This window comes from Nelumbo lutea, chromosome 7 (genome assembly GCF_056320005.1).
Source record: "Nelumbo lutea isolate HS-2025 chromosome 7, American lotus-T2T, whole genome shotgun sequence".
Taxonomy (NCBI): domain Eukaryota; kingdom Viridiplantae; phylum Streptophyta; class Magnoliopsida; order Proteales; family Nelumbonaceae; genus Nelumbo; species Nelumbo lutea.
In genome coordinates this window covers 45,850,249-45,865,606 of record NC_142690.1, presented here as the reverse complement: position 1 = coordinate 45,865,606, position 15,358 = coordinate 45,850,249, and the positions used below count along the sequence as shown (strand labels likewise).

Genomic DNA, 15,358 nt, shown 5'->3' with positions numbered 1-15,358 from the left:
CAAATATATATAATACAAATATATGCAAAATAATACAAAATATAAGGTTTTACATTCTACAAATTTACATTTGTTCCTTCCAAATTGAGCCTTAATGAATTTGGTTGCACTCTAATCTGCTACGCCCATAATCCCAAACTGTTCCCACATGTCCATCCACACAACACGACTGCCATGTATTAAGAACATTTCATGAATAAAGGAATATTCCCAATGCCTAGCAATAATGTCTCGTACGTGAATAAGGGAGGTGGGAACAGCTTCTGGGTATAATAGCAGATATGTACCTCCTTTTTCCTTCATTTATTTGGCATAACTGTCTCGAAGTATATACCTAAGGGTCTATTTGATTCGCAGGAATAAGGGTCCGGAAATTCTAAATGTTTGGTTGGGTGGAATCCAAATCCGATTCCCATTTCAAGCGTAATGGCAATCTCTCATCTGAGGGAATAAGGGAATGGTCATTCCCAACCCACTCCCAGTAATCGGATTCCCATTCCAGCCGGTTAAAAGGAAAATGACCGTAAAACCCCTCAAACCCCCGATTCAAGTTTGCAACCTTCTTTTTCCTCCCTCTCGTCACTCCCTCCTTCAAAACCTTCTGCAGCTCGGCGGCTGAACTCTGAAGATCCGACCTGTATTACTCTGGCCAGGTCATCATGGATCTCTCTCTCCTTTCCTCCTCTTCTTATTCTTCTTCGAAATCCACCGCCCATGCTCTGCTTTCTCCCCTCCTCTTCCTCCTTCTTCTTCCTTCTTTTTTTTTTTTTTTTCACTAACTGAAATATGGTTTTATGTTTTGCAGATCTCCTCTATTCTATTGGGATCGATCTACTTCTTCACTGCTACCATAACTAGTTTTTCACACCAGTCAATCCAGGCAATCGGTGAGTATAGTTCATAATTGATAATCTATTGATTAAAACTCACGATTGATATTATTAGGATAAGCAAAATGGTGACGCACGGTTGTTTTGCTCAATACTACTAAATATACAGCTGTATATAGATAGGTGGGTGCAATTATATTTTGGTTGTTCTAACAAACGTCTTCAATAAGTTCATGTTGTGACACTTTGGCTCAAACAGGTTTTTTAATTTCCTGAAAATAAAATTTGTCGTGCTTCTTACAAAACTTACATAGGATGAAGATGAAACTTGTATTTCTAATAAAGACTCTGAGATTCAAGTTTGTTTATCATCATATGCAATACCAAAGTAATTTTCGTTCCAATTTATTAATGTTTTCAATATTTAATTTCAATTCAATATAAATTCCATTGAAAATATAAATCCAAAATTTCAACCTATCAAATTCGGATTAGGAATACCAATTCTATCCATTTGATGCTCTCATTGTAAATTATTGTGACAATGACTGAACTGAAATAATATATTTTTTGTAAAAAGAAAATGAGATATACATGAGGTTACAATTGTATTGTGCCCTGAAATTCTTTTTCTTTCCCATGTTGAACTTAAACAATATCTTTGCTAGCCCAGACCTGCTTTCAATAAGACCATACCAACACTGCTTTCAACATGATTTGAAACACTTAGACTGCTTACACCTTCAAGTTCTATGTCATTCTCATGGGCAGCTTCCAACATAGACATTCCAATGGGAACTTTGATATGCTTCTCCTCTCCATCTTTGTCTACAAATGTCACAGATATCCTGTTATTCATCAAAAAAAATGTGACAGATACCCTGCATAGAAATTAAGCCACAGGAATGAAGAAAACATTTCCTATCATCTAAAGGACATGGGTTTCTTTGTGTAATTCCTTTCTGGATTATGTGACTAAACTCATCTGTCTTTGTCTTGGAATTGGATTTGTTATGGGATTTTACAGCACTCTGGAGTTTATCCTGACTATACCAATGAATCATCTAATCTCGCTTCAGGGAGGCTAAATGCGGAAGCTGTGACATTGCTGCTTGATAAATGGTGGGGATCTGGCATTGTCCATGCAACAGTTTGGATGTCAGATCATAAAGATGTCTATATTGGCTCTGCTAACAATGACTGGAAATCTCTCACTCAGGTATTCACTTATACATTCAATTGAAAAATAATCTTCTTTATTTGTTGAAGAAGGTATGATCTTTCTATTGGCTATACTTGTATATTGTTATCCTTTCTTTCAGAAATATAGTTTGATTCTTGCTTTACATTTTTCATAAAAATATGAAAACAAATAAAGTGTGCAATATGGAATTTTACCAAAAAAATATTGATTACTTGTTGTTGGGTGAAAGACTATAAAACAATGAATATTTTATTAAGATAATTTCACTGATTGTCTATGTTATAGTTGCAGAGTTTGTTATTTAAACCAATCAAATATGGTTAACCAAGTAGCTACTTGAGATACCACAGGAATGTGATACAATACTGCCAATAAATATGCTAGGCGATACTGCCATGGACAATAGTCACAATACAACATTATCCAGTGCCTCAGTTTTACATTAAATATTTATTGTTGCGTGAAAGTGATGGAAAATGTCTTTCTTACTATGGAACATTGGAACCTTGAAGTAAAAATGAGGAAAGATTACATAGACATGGTTAATGCTAACAAACTAACAAAAAAGTACTCTCAAAAAAGACCAAGGAATAAAAGTGCTCATTATGGTAATGTAGGATGGATAGACATGCGAAATAATATTCAAACAAATGTGCTTAAGGTCAAAATTCTCCATGAACATTTAAATTCTTATCTTCTAAATCTCCTTTTTTCAAACAAATGTGCTTAAGGTCAAAATTCTTCATGAACATTTAAATTCTTATCTTCTAAATCTCCTTTTTTCGATATTTCCCTTATTATCAACATATGGAATCTTTTGGCAGAGTATTGCAAGTATTTGTCTAAATTTTATAGTTACAGGAATTTCATTGATAAATGTTCTGGGAACCCCTTATTATCAACTATTTTTAGGAATAAGGCATGGATGATGATGATGACCAATTTATCACCCCTGCTTCTGGTGTTGACTTCTGTTAAAAAATTCTATTGTTTCTTTTATTCCAAATGGCTCACATAATTGCTAGGGGGTAACTGGTCAACAAAGTTTCTCTTTTTTAGACATATACGAGAAACTTCATTCTTGTAAGAGATAACTGAAAATGGGAAACGCCATTGCAGATTGAGTGCCCTGATAAAATGAAGCCACACAACAGTACTAAACCTGCAATGCAAGAACAGATGGCTAACTGATTCTTCCTCAGCATTACAAAGCACACACAAGCTGTCTTGAACATTGAACCCCTTACTAACATTTCTTTAGTCAAACACTTCTCCAAACTACCCATGTGAAGAATTTCACTTTTGAAGGGATAGAAGTTTCCCAAACAGCCAAAATAGGGCACTGATCCCTTAGCTCCAACTAAGCCTTTATAGAAGAATTTAACAGAAAATTCCCCTGAGGACATCCATTTCTAGCATCTTGAATCTTGTAAATTCAGATTTGAGTCCTAATTTTGTAGTAGAGCTAAGAGGTAAGCCATCAAATCAAGTTCCCAATCATTGAAGTGCCTTCTGAAGGAAGGAGTCCATGTGATCATGTTTCCAGACACCTCATAGGATTCAGCCACCCAGGCCATTTTGTTTTCAGCAACATTAAACAAGGTTGGAAACCTGTCCTTTATGCCAATTCACCACACCAAAGGTCCGTCCAGAACCATAACTTCCTTCTATCTCCCAGTCTGATCTTTACCTTCATTGAAACTACTAAAAGCTCTAGAAATACCTTTCCACGCCCCGCACCTTTCGGTTTTTTTTTTTTTTTTTGAAAAAGGTAAGGTAAATTTATTGATAGAATTCAGAACCATACAAAGAAACTCCCAAAAGGGAGCAAAGGCTGAGAACAGCCTCTCAGCATATTACATCTCAAATATACTAATAGATCTTAATTGAGACCCCAAGACCCTAGGCTGGAAGCCTTTCCACACCCCACACCCTTAGGATAATTGAGAATTTTTTGCATCCTAGGCTCCTAGCCATTACTGCTTATTCCATACTTCTCAGTTATGACCTTCCTCCAAACAATTTTGGGTTCTGTAGAGAACCTCCAAAACCATCTTCCCAAAAGCGCCTTGTTAAAGAGATTTACCTTCCTGATTCCTAAGCCTCCATTCGACAGTGGCTTACAAACCTGATCCCAGTTCATCAAATGATATTTGGTTGAGCCCTTCCTACCATTCCACATAGGTCTCATTTTCCATTCAATCTGTGAGGGGATCGAGTACATGGACATATAATAAGCTGGAATGCTTGCCAACACATTTTATTAAAGTCACCTTAATTCCTTTAGAAAGATACCAAGCTTTCCAAGCAGCCAGCTTCAAGTCCATCCTCTCTAGAATTGGGTTTCAAATGGCTTTTGATGTACACAGTCCCTAATGGAAAACCCAAGTATTTTGAAGGCAAACATCCTACTTTGCAACCCAAAATATCAGCCAACTCATGCACATTTGCAATATCCCCAACTGCCATGCATATTTATAATCAAATACTACAAATAGAAGTCTGGGCCTCATTTCTTTGACTTCTTTCAATGCTTTACATTCATTTCAATATGATACAATAGGCTTGGTTCTATCAATAATATGCAATACGATAAACTTGGTTCACTGTTATCTTGTACCATAACAACTTTTTCACAGCAATTTTCAGAGACAGAGACATTGTTTTTAGCCCCAAAAGGATGGTTCACACTTCCCAACAGTATTTAGTAATTCAGTCTAATCTTTTATCCTATCTGTACCAAAAACCAGATAGAACCTTAAAAATCAAACAGCCTAGTTGAATTTATAAACCGACCAATCAATGGAGTAACATTAGCCAATGATCAGCCTAGTTGAATTCTGGACTAAGCTTGAACCCGTCTAAGATTTTGTTACTGGATGGAGTAGGAAGTTTCATTGTGAATGGCCTAGTTTTACGAGAAGAACATTGAATTGTTTGATAAATTGTTACAGACATGCTGGTAAGATGCCCTTTTCTACATGATGTTTTTCTATTTGTTTTGTTGGTTGTATGGTCCATTCAATTTTTGCTTTGATGGTTGATGTATACATGTCTAATTGGTAGGTTCCTTTGGTTCGTATAATTTGTTTGTGCAAGCTAAGTTGGTTTAGTGTTGCAGAAAATGTTCGCTCAAGGGATTGCTCTTAATCTTGACTTCGGATTTAGAAGTGAAAATCATGGAACCCAGATGCGTCTTTCAGTTTATACACTTTCTTACTTATCTCACCCCATAATTGGTTCATGAGGTTAGATGGTTCAGATGGAACTCACTGTAAAAAATATGGGTTCAGATGCTAGAAGGTTAGGATTTATTCATCAATCACCAAATTACAACCAAATTCTAACCTTTTAAGCTGAAGTTCAATTGTAGAAGATGAATTGTAGGAGTGGCATTGTATTATAGATGCAAGATTTTTGTTTTTAAACATTCATGTTGTACTAGTAATATTTCCACCGTTATGAGAGATTTTTGTTTATTTATGTATTTTTCTTTTCATTTTTATGGAGAATGATTTTTTGGATTTTTGTTTGTTTATGTGCTTTTCTTTTTTTTTTTTTTTTCATATTTTCTCTATATATGCACTTGGTAACAGGTTTCCAATGTGTGTATATGTTGAAAATATATAATTAGTGGATGATTTTGTGGTTCTTAACAGGGGCAGAATTGGAAACTTTGGCTGATTCCAATTCCAGATTCTAGTTGAACCAAACAGCAACAATTGAAATCTGATTCCGATTCCTAACTGAACCAAACAAATGCCAGGAATAGGTGGTTCTGATTCCGATTCCGATTCCAGTCATGTCTGCGAACCAAACACACCCTTAATTTGTTGCTGAACTTGTTCAACTTTTAAATTGGCTTTTGAGAGAACATTTCATGAATAAGGAAGAGGGTGGGCTTGGCCTTAAAAATGTCTTACTACAAAACAGAGCTTTACTTATGAGGTTATGTTGGAGATTCTTAAAGACCAATGCTTTATGGGCCCAAACCTTATGGGCTAAATATCATAGGCCCTGTTTGGTATGTCTTTCTGTACGGTTTTTTTGGCTACTTACAAGCCGGGAAGACTGAAAGTTGGTCTATTACTGTTTGACAAGTGGAAGATCTCATCGCCAAAAGATGGGGCATCGAAAAGGCGTGGGAAGCCCATTTTGGGCTGATTTCGGGAAGCTCCAAATGAAGCTTCCCGTGTCTTCCGTATTTTAATTTCACGCGGAAAGACCCAAAACAACATACGGAAAGATGCACGTCTGCCAAACGATATTCGGGCTGCCTAGATCTTATGCCAAAAGCTCAATGCATCTATGGACTATCAGAACTACAAGATCTTCTCAAAAAGACTTGCCAAATGAACCCTTAGCTATGGTGATACATTCTAGACGGGAAAATACAAGAAAAACACTTCATTGGTTTGGCATACTATGGTGAAATGTCAATATGATTTGTGTATGGGGGCACTTTGGGTAGTAGGCAATGGATGGATTATTATACAAAGTCTGATCCATGGATACCAAGTTTTTCAAATTCAGTAATGGATGCAATGATGGCTCATAATACCCAATGTACCAGGGTCACCCACCTAATAGATACACTCACGAGTGGAGAATTAGTGTATTTGGACAAAATTATATAGTGGGTGAAATCAATGCTATTAAACAGATTCACCTCCCAAAAGATGCTTGTTTAGTGTGGACCAAAAATACCTCGGGAGATTTAACCACAGCTACAGCCTATAGAGCGTTACATCTTCAAGGTCAGCCCACCACTAGTCTACCTGCTTTTGGGAGTATTACTTGGAAACAATTTTGGCATATCAAAAATCTATCACCTCGTTTACATTTATTCATTTGGCGTGAGATTCATAACTTGCTCCCGGTGAGATCTGCACTAGCAAAAAAATTTCAAGGTGCTCTGCTGTTAAAGCAGAGGCTTTGACATTACTTGAAGCTTTGAAATTCATCCTAGAACTTGTGTTGAATTTGGTACAAATTGAGGAGGATGCTATGAGAACAATAGAGAGAGGGATTTGAGTGATGGCCAAATAATATATTTGACTGTTTCTTCTTTATTTATAGATTACAATAATAGGATATACAAGAATGAATTCTATTTGATCTAGGATAGGATTAGATGTAATCCTAAATAGAATAAGACTTATCTTTCTAGGATAAGAGTTATCCTTTACAAAGATAATCTACAGAGATAATTATTACTAGGATAAGGGTTATCTACAAAGATGATTAATACGTGCATGGGCCATGCATGTATCATTGTTTCTGACCCCCCCTCAAGTACAGCCGGGGAAGAAATGGTGAGCTTGTGATAAAGAACTACAAATTGTTGTAAACCTAGGGGCTTTGTGAGAATATCTGCTAATTGATCAGCCGAGGGGATGAACCAAGCATCAAGAAGTTTAGCTACAACCTTTTCTAGTATCAAATGAATATCCAACTTTATGTATTTAGAGCGAGAGTGAAGTGTAGGATTAGTAGCAAGAAATTTAGCCCCCATGTTGTCACACCATATTAAAGGAGTTGCAGAGAGGGAGATACCTAATTTTTGGAGGAGCATATGAAGCCATAGAACCTTAGTAGTCGTAGAAGCCAAACTATGATATTTTGACTCAGTGCTCGATCGAGTCACAGTTTGTTTCTTTTTGGAACTCCAAGAAATTAGATTAGAGCCAAAGAACACACAATAACCACTTTGAGAGTGGTGATCCATGGGACAGCTTCCCCAATCAACATCAGAGTAAGCAGTAAGAGAATGTACAACATGGTTGGTTGAAGAAGCATACCATAAATAATTGATCCTTTGAGGTATCGAAGGATCCTTTTTGCAGCAGCCCAGTGGACGGTAGTGGGAGTTTGCATGAACTAACATACCTTGTTGACTGCAAATGCAATTTCTAGATGAGTAATAGTCATATAGTAAAGAGCACCGACAATACTACGATGTAAAGTAGGATCGGTGAGAGGCTCCCCTTCTAAATTTGTGAGCCGAGTGGAGGCAGACATAGGAGTGGAGAGCAGTTTTACATCATGGAGTTGGCTCTATGCAAAAAATCTTCAATATACATGTGTTGAGACAGATGAAAACCATTGGACGATCTGTGAAGTTCAATGCCAAGAAAATAATGTGCGGGGCCCAAATCATGAAGAAAAAACTAAAAAGCAAGATGATGAATTAGAGAGCTAATGGCCAAGGGAGAGGATTTTGTGATGATGATATTGTCCACATAAACAAGAACCAAAACAATACCAAATGTAGAGCAAGATATAAACAAGGAGGCATCGGCTCTAGATTCAAGAAACCCTAGGGATAGAAGTGAATCCCGTAGCCTTGTAAACCATGCACGTGGGGCCTGTTTCAGACCATATAAGGATCAATGGAGATGACAAAATGTGTTGAAAATCTGGGGTCAACAAATTCAACCGGTTGATTCATATATATTTCTTCTGAAATATTACTATGTAAGAAGGCATTGCTAACATCCAACTAGCGAACATCCCAATTAAAGGAAACCGCAAGAGATAAGACTATGCGAATTGTAGTTGGTTTAACCACAGGGCTGAATGTCTGATCATAATTAATGCCAGCTTCTTGAAAGTAGCCTTTAGTAACAAGACAGACTTTGAAGCATTCAACTGAACCATCAGGTTTATGTTTGATTTTAAAAACTCATTTGTTGCCAATAATACTTTTATTAGGTGGAGGCGGAACGAGGGTCCATGTGTTAGTATGAAGTAAAGCATTGTACTCATCAGTATGAGTTAGAAGTAGGAAGCAGAGGTCATTGGAGAGGGTCCCCATAAATCACAGTGAATTAATTCTAAGGGAGAATTACTAATAGCATGATTTCTGGAAAAAGGGAAGTACACGACTCTTAACAATTGAGCAAGCTGAGAAAAAATTTAAACTAGTACTAGAAGCTACTGGTAGATGCAAAGAAGAAATAGTTTGTTAAGTCATTTTGAGAGCAGGGTGACTTAGTTGATGATGCCAAATCTCAAGACTAGCATGAGTACCTACAAATGTAGTAGGAGACGAAACCACAGTTGATAACTTGATTGGAAGATGCAGATGATATAGACCACCCTCAATCGACCTTTGAAGAAGTATCATCTCGGTGCATCCATCCTTCACAAAAAATTCATGAGATGAAATTCAAAATAGACATTGTTATCAACAGAAAACCATGCCACAGATAAGAGATTGAAAGAAATCTAGGGAACATGGAGAATATTATTCATAACCAATGATTTGGAAGATAAAGCAAAAACAATAGAAGAGCCAGAATGAGCAATCGACAAACTTGAACCGTTGCCAATGGAGATACGATCTGAACCATCATAGTCAGAGTGTATTTGCAGTTTGTTCAGATCCAAAGTAAGATGATGTGTCACACCAGAATCAAGAAACCAAATATCTGTATTCTGCTTTTCACGCCCTAATGCAGGCGTAAACACCAGAGGTTGTGGTCGTTTAGGGTTCTTTAGACTGTTAATATGTGCAAAGAGTTTTCGACAGTACCTAGTAGAGTGATTTCATCCTCAAAAAATTTGGCAAGGATTATTGTTGTATTTGGAGGGCATAGAAGAGCCATTACCCGTTTGTGGTAGATCAAGTCTATTATATTTTTTGGAACCCTTGCTTTTGGAGGCAAGATCCACAAAAGGAGAGATAGCATGTGTAGATGTAGTTACTGAATGAAGCAAACGATTCTTATGAGTTGGAAGCATACCTTGTAAGATGGCAAAGGATAGCTCATCTATTCGGGTAATGATTGCTGTAGAAAAAGCATCATAATCTGGACCAAGACCATTTAGGGTATGATGAATTAACTGTGAGTTTGTCAGAGGCTCGTTGATTATAGCTAGCTTATCACTAAATACCTTGAGTTTTTGGAGATAATAAGTCATGGAGAGATCATTTTTCCGTAACGCTCCAATTTCATTCCTGAGGCCAATAACACTAACTGTTTCTCGAGGAGAATAAAGGTTTTCAAGAGTTACCCAGACTTCTCTGCTTGTTTTGCTTCCTACGACCTGTGCCAGTGCTGCTTCTATCAAAGAGAATAAAAGCCTACTGAAGATGTAACGGTCCTACTTGACCCATTGTGTATAGGGTTTTGTCATCGAAGTTGAACATCCTGAAGTGGCTATGGTTACCATAGAACGAGGTGGACAAGGAGTTGTCCCATCAACATGGCCGAGGAGGTCATGGCTCAAAAGAGCGTTCTCAACCTGAAAATTCCATACAATGTAGTTGGATCCATCCAACCGGACCAAAATCAGTTGGGGAATATGGTTCCCTAATGCTCCGAAATTTAATTGGTTGATCGAGTTGGTAAACATAGTGGAAGACATGATGAGAATCTTGAATCAATTGCTTTATGGCTCTGATACCATATGAGAACAATAAAGAGAGAGGGATTTGAATGATGGTCTAATAATGTATTTGACTCTTTCTTCTTTATTTATAGATTACAATAATAGGATATACAAGAATGAATTCTATTTAATCTAGGATAGGATTAGATGTAATCCTAAATAGGATAAGACGTATCATTATTGCAGATGCACTTTAAATTGTTGAAGCTTTGTTGGAGATTGACAAATCTCCTCCTTGGCGACTACAAAATGTGATTTCTGATTATTGAGTTTACTTGAACCAAACCTCTCAGTGCTCAGTTCATTCTACTCCCAGGTCTAATAAATTCGTTTTGCTTTATCTGTTTCTCAAACTTAGAACTGGACTCTCTGTTCCTCCTTTTCACTCTCTTGTATTAAAGACTATAACCAGAGCATATGACTAATGAATTTGCCTCATCAGGCTTAAAAAAGGGTAAATTACAAAGACCCCCTTGTATTATGGGGTCTATGACAAAGACCCCCTATACTTTGTTTTGCGACAAAGACCCCCTGTACTATGACCATGAGACAAAAACCCCCTTCCATTAGCCTTTCGTTCAAAAAGGCCATTGCAATATTTTTTAATCCCCATACTACCCTTGTGATAATTAGATGAGAAAACACTATTCATCTTCCTTGACCTTCCGATACTACCCTTCCATTCCTTCACATTTCTCTCTCTCTCTCCCTTTCTCCTCTCTCTCCCCCGATCTCTCTTCTTGCCCTTCCCCTTAACAACGTCGGGATTGAACCCATTTAATTCAATCTCGATCTGTCTCTCCATTATTGCTTTCTTCAGATCCTGACCTCTCTCTCTCTCTCTCTCTCCATTTGCCTACTTCCCTAACCAGTTCAAAACTTTCAACCCATCCTCACATGCAGTCGGATTCTACCATTGTGAAATTGCAGCATGATAGGTTTTGGGCATTCCCGGAGCGCCATAGCTGATACGACGAAGGTTCTGGAGGTTGGGATTTGCACCGAGAGCGGCAGATGATTACACAATTTGTGATGGACTTTGATTAGCAGCGGGAGTGCCATTAACTGTTTCTATTCTTCTCATCATTAAACCCCCCTGCTTCTGTGGTTGTTCATCTTCATCATGGTATACATATGCAAAGCCACCGTGCCAGGTCATATCCATTCTGGCCATCTCATCCTCAGCCGATATTCTTAGCAAATTCACTTATTTGACACATAAGACAGAGGACCCATGGTGGCACTCACCTATCGTTATGACAAAGGTTCTAGAGGTTGGGATTTGCACCAAGAGCGGCAGATGACCACACAGCTTGTGATGGACTTCGATTAGCAGTGGGAGTGCCATTAGCTGGTTCTATTCTTCTCATCATTAAACGTCCTTGGTTCTACGACTGTTCATCTTCATCATGGTATAAAACAGAGGTCCCATTCCGACCATCTCATCCTCAGCCGACATCCTCAACAAATTCATCTTATTTAACACATAAAACAGAGGACCCATGGTGGCACTCACCCACCCAACAATCGTAAAAATCTGGATAATTTGAGCAGCTAAGAGCTTTCCACCTCCTCCCATGAACAACTCATATGGCCTCCCCGTGGCCTGGTATACCTCCTGCACATATATGCCCCTTGAAAGCAAGCCCGTGAATATAAGACCACAACTTCCACAGCCGTCGTGCAATTGCACAGCCTCTAGTGGGTCATCATATTTGAACTTCTTAGCAAGCTTGTTGCATCCAATCAAGACCCATGAGGCAACAAAATCACAGACAATAGCAGCCCATGGCTCCACCACTGAGCAACTAGAGGTGATTGCCGTGAACCCACCAAGCAATCCATTGCACATATCGGTAATGTTTCAGTGTCCTGAAATCAACCTTTTCCTGAACAGAGTGGTCAGCGCAGCCGTGCAATCGGCCAAAGTTGTGGTCACTGCAGTCCAATCGAGGAAATGAGGTAAGCGACGAATTAGGTTTATCTCCCTTATAGAGCCACTAGGGATCCCTACAGCAGCGATGGCAAAAGCCCATTAACACAGGAAGTTACTATAATCGAACAACTCTGACGGGAACACCTTCATGCCTAAGAAGTGATGGCCGATGAAGCCGTTGGAAGGAGAACCAAAGACAAAGGTGAACCCAAAGAGATAGTAAAATAGACTCCCAGCGGCCACGATGAGTACGTTGGTAAGCATTATGTTCATAGTGTTCTTGGCTCTAATGGAGAAGAGAAGATAGGGAAGATGATAAATGGATTTCCTCTGTCCTTTCATTTAGGAGAGTTGAGAGAGAGGAAAGAATAAGAGAGGACTGAGGGAGAGTTAAAGAAGAGAAGAAAGGGAAAACAATAGGTTAAATAGGTTTTAAGAGAAAAGGGCAAAAAAAGAAAATAGAAAAAATTTAGTAGGATATTTTGATAACTTAATGCATTCTATCATCTGACTTAACAGTGAAGGGGGGTCTTTGTTTCATGGTCATAGTACAGGGGGGTTTTTGTCGCAAAACAAAGTACAGGGGGTCTTTATTACAGACCCCATAGTATAAGGGGGTCTTTTAATTTACCCTTAAAAAAAGTTCAAAGGAGAATATATAGAGGTCAACTTTGGAACACAGATGTTTGGTTCTGATAACTTAGAGAGCCACACAGAATTCCACATGAAGGTAACTATGAAAAAACCAATTTTCCTTTTATACTAGCGAATGACCCCGTATAGTAGCAACCACACCTATATTTTATTTTGTTTGACATTCATTATTTATTCCATATATTTAATTTGAGTTTATTATTTATTTTATAAATGCAAATCAATTTAATTTGTGAATGAGGTGCAATGAATATGCTTTGTTAAGATAAATTCAGGTAGAGCCTTAGACAATATTAGTTCCTCTTGGGGGCTGATATATCATATACCAACTTGTAATAATTGGAACCAATATATGTAGGGTGCACGTGCGTTGCACATGGGTAATATGTTCTTGTTGAAAATAAAATATCAACTATGTGATAGAAAAAGATTGAAGTTGATGTATGTAAGTTATAAAGAAAATTTAGAATTTGTAAAGAAATATAAATTTAGAAGTGTAAAAATTGGTGGAAAAAAAGTTTTAGTATATTAAAAAAGGCACTAAAGTCATCATGTGCTAATCTTTTTGTTCAATCTTGCTCTCCTTTGTCGAATCTACATCTTGTATCCAACTTGTTTGTGAGCTATCATTTTTTTAACATATCAATTGCTATGACTTTGCCAAAGTTGTGTATGTGATTACTTCTTTTGTCAACTCAAATAAGGAAGACATTGACTTTTCCTTTTAACTGTTGTATATTTTTTATGAATTGATTGTCATGTTGGTCCTGCAAATTTGTACAAGTCACATTAGTTTACATATGTATGTTAAAATTAAAATTTTGGTAATACATAATTTATTTATAATTCTTACTTGTCTTTAAGCTTGTCATCAACTGGGTACCCAATTATGTCCTTAGTTGCCTCAAATAATGTGACCGTCGCCTTTCCAATGCCATGCAATATGTTCATTCTAAGCATATATCTGTGTGATATATTTATAAAAAGTTTTAGTAAATGATTTATGATGACATTGTTTGAAGTTGTTTTTTTTGTTATATTGCTTACTTTTCAGAATATTTCACATTTTCATTCTTGCATTTGCCACAATATGCTCATATTGCTGCCAGGTCAATTTTCTTGTTGCAATCATTGTATGCATTATTCCATGGTCCATCTACATTTAAAATATTTGTGATAATCGCTTTAATCAAATAATATATTTATGTGAAAATGGTATATTAAAGTAATATGTTATAATAATGATTAGAAGCTACTATTTTGCTTACCTTGAATGATGGTCGTTCTATCATATCTTTTATCTCCACTTTCTCTGATTGCATTTGTAAAGTTGTTTTTTCAAATGAAAAACTAGTATTTTGAGTAGCATATATGTTTTGAAACCTACAAATTTTCAATATTTATTTTAAATTATAGAATTAATTTATGCATTTTTTAAAAATTATGAGTACTTACAATTTTTTATTTCATTTGCTTCAAGAATAGATGGATTGATTTGCATTGTTGTAACTAATATTGTGGAAAGTGAGCCACCTTTGTTGAAGTTGAAAGTTATTAATGTTAATACAATATATTTAAAAATATTTTAGTATAAATGAGTTGATATAATACCTACATATTGTATTGCAATCAAAGATGTAAATGCTATTATTGGCTTTTGTGGAAGTACTTCCTTAAGTTGGTCACCTTGGTCTTTTGCATAATCTCCCCATAAAGTCAACATCACAAGAGTTGAACTATAAAAAATGTTTAAAGAATATTAGTTAGTGACTTATTTTTTTTAAATGATAATATGATTTAAAACTTTTTTAAATAGTACAAACATTGGCTATAGTGATTTCTCACTTCATAGAAACAAAAAAAATATGAGGTTAATAAGAAGGTATATTTTTATTTAGTTTCTTTGATAATATTATGATGACATTAATGTTGACTTTCCAATTGATTCCTTAGTATTAATGTACTTATTTATGTCCTTAAGCTCATTGAATTTATAATTTATCTTGGATATACTCACTTCAACTTCTGCTTCTATAATTGTTGTTGACTTATTAATGCAAAGTTCATAACTTTTATGTACATTTTTGTACAATGGATTGATGTTTTCAATTGATCATTACTAATGAAGTAAAATAATACTTCTAGAATTTGTGTTCCCTGCAATATAAGATAATAATTATTGGTTGAAAATATGTTATATTCAAGATAATAGAGGAGTAATGATTTTTGCATACCTCATCATCAAGTAGTATAAAATTTAGTCTTTTTCTACTTCCCCATTGGTTATTTTAAGTTTCAATGTTCCCTCGATGTAATACTAATACTTTTATAGTCAAT

General features: G+C 36.4%; 1 long non-coding RNA gene and 1 pseudogene across 1 annotated transcript; one reads left to right on the top strand and one right to left on the bottom strand.

Annotated features, from left to right (window-relative positions):
- The first annotated feature begins 300 nt into the window (after nucleotides 1–300).
- LOC148846247 (uncharacterized) lies at nucleotides 301–5,517 on the top strand. The gene is made up of 4 exons (XR_016102358.1): nucleotides 301–653; nucleotides 806–887; nucleotides 1,910–2,049; nucleotides 5,156–5,517. It is a non-coding gene; the product is annotated as an uncharacterized LOC148846247 (long non-coding RNA).
- Nucleotides 5,518–10,525: 5,008 nt separating this feature from the next.
- On the bottom strand, nucleotides 10,526–14,343 carry LOC148846246 (ammonium transporter 1 member 2-like; annotated as a pseudogene).
- Nucleotides 14,344–15,358: the final 1,015 nt, after the last annotated feature.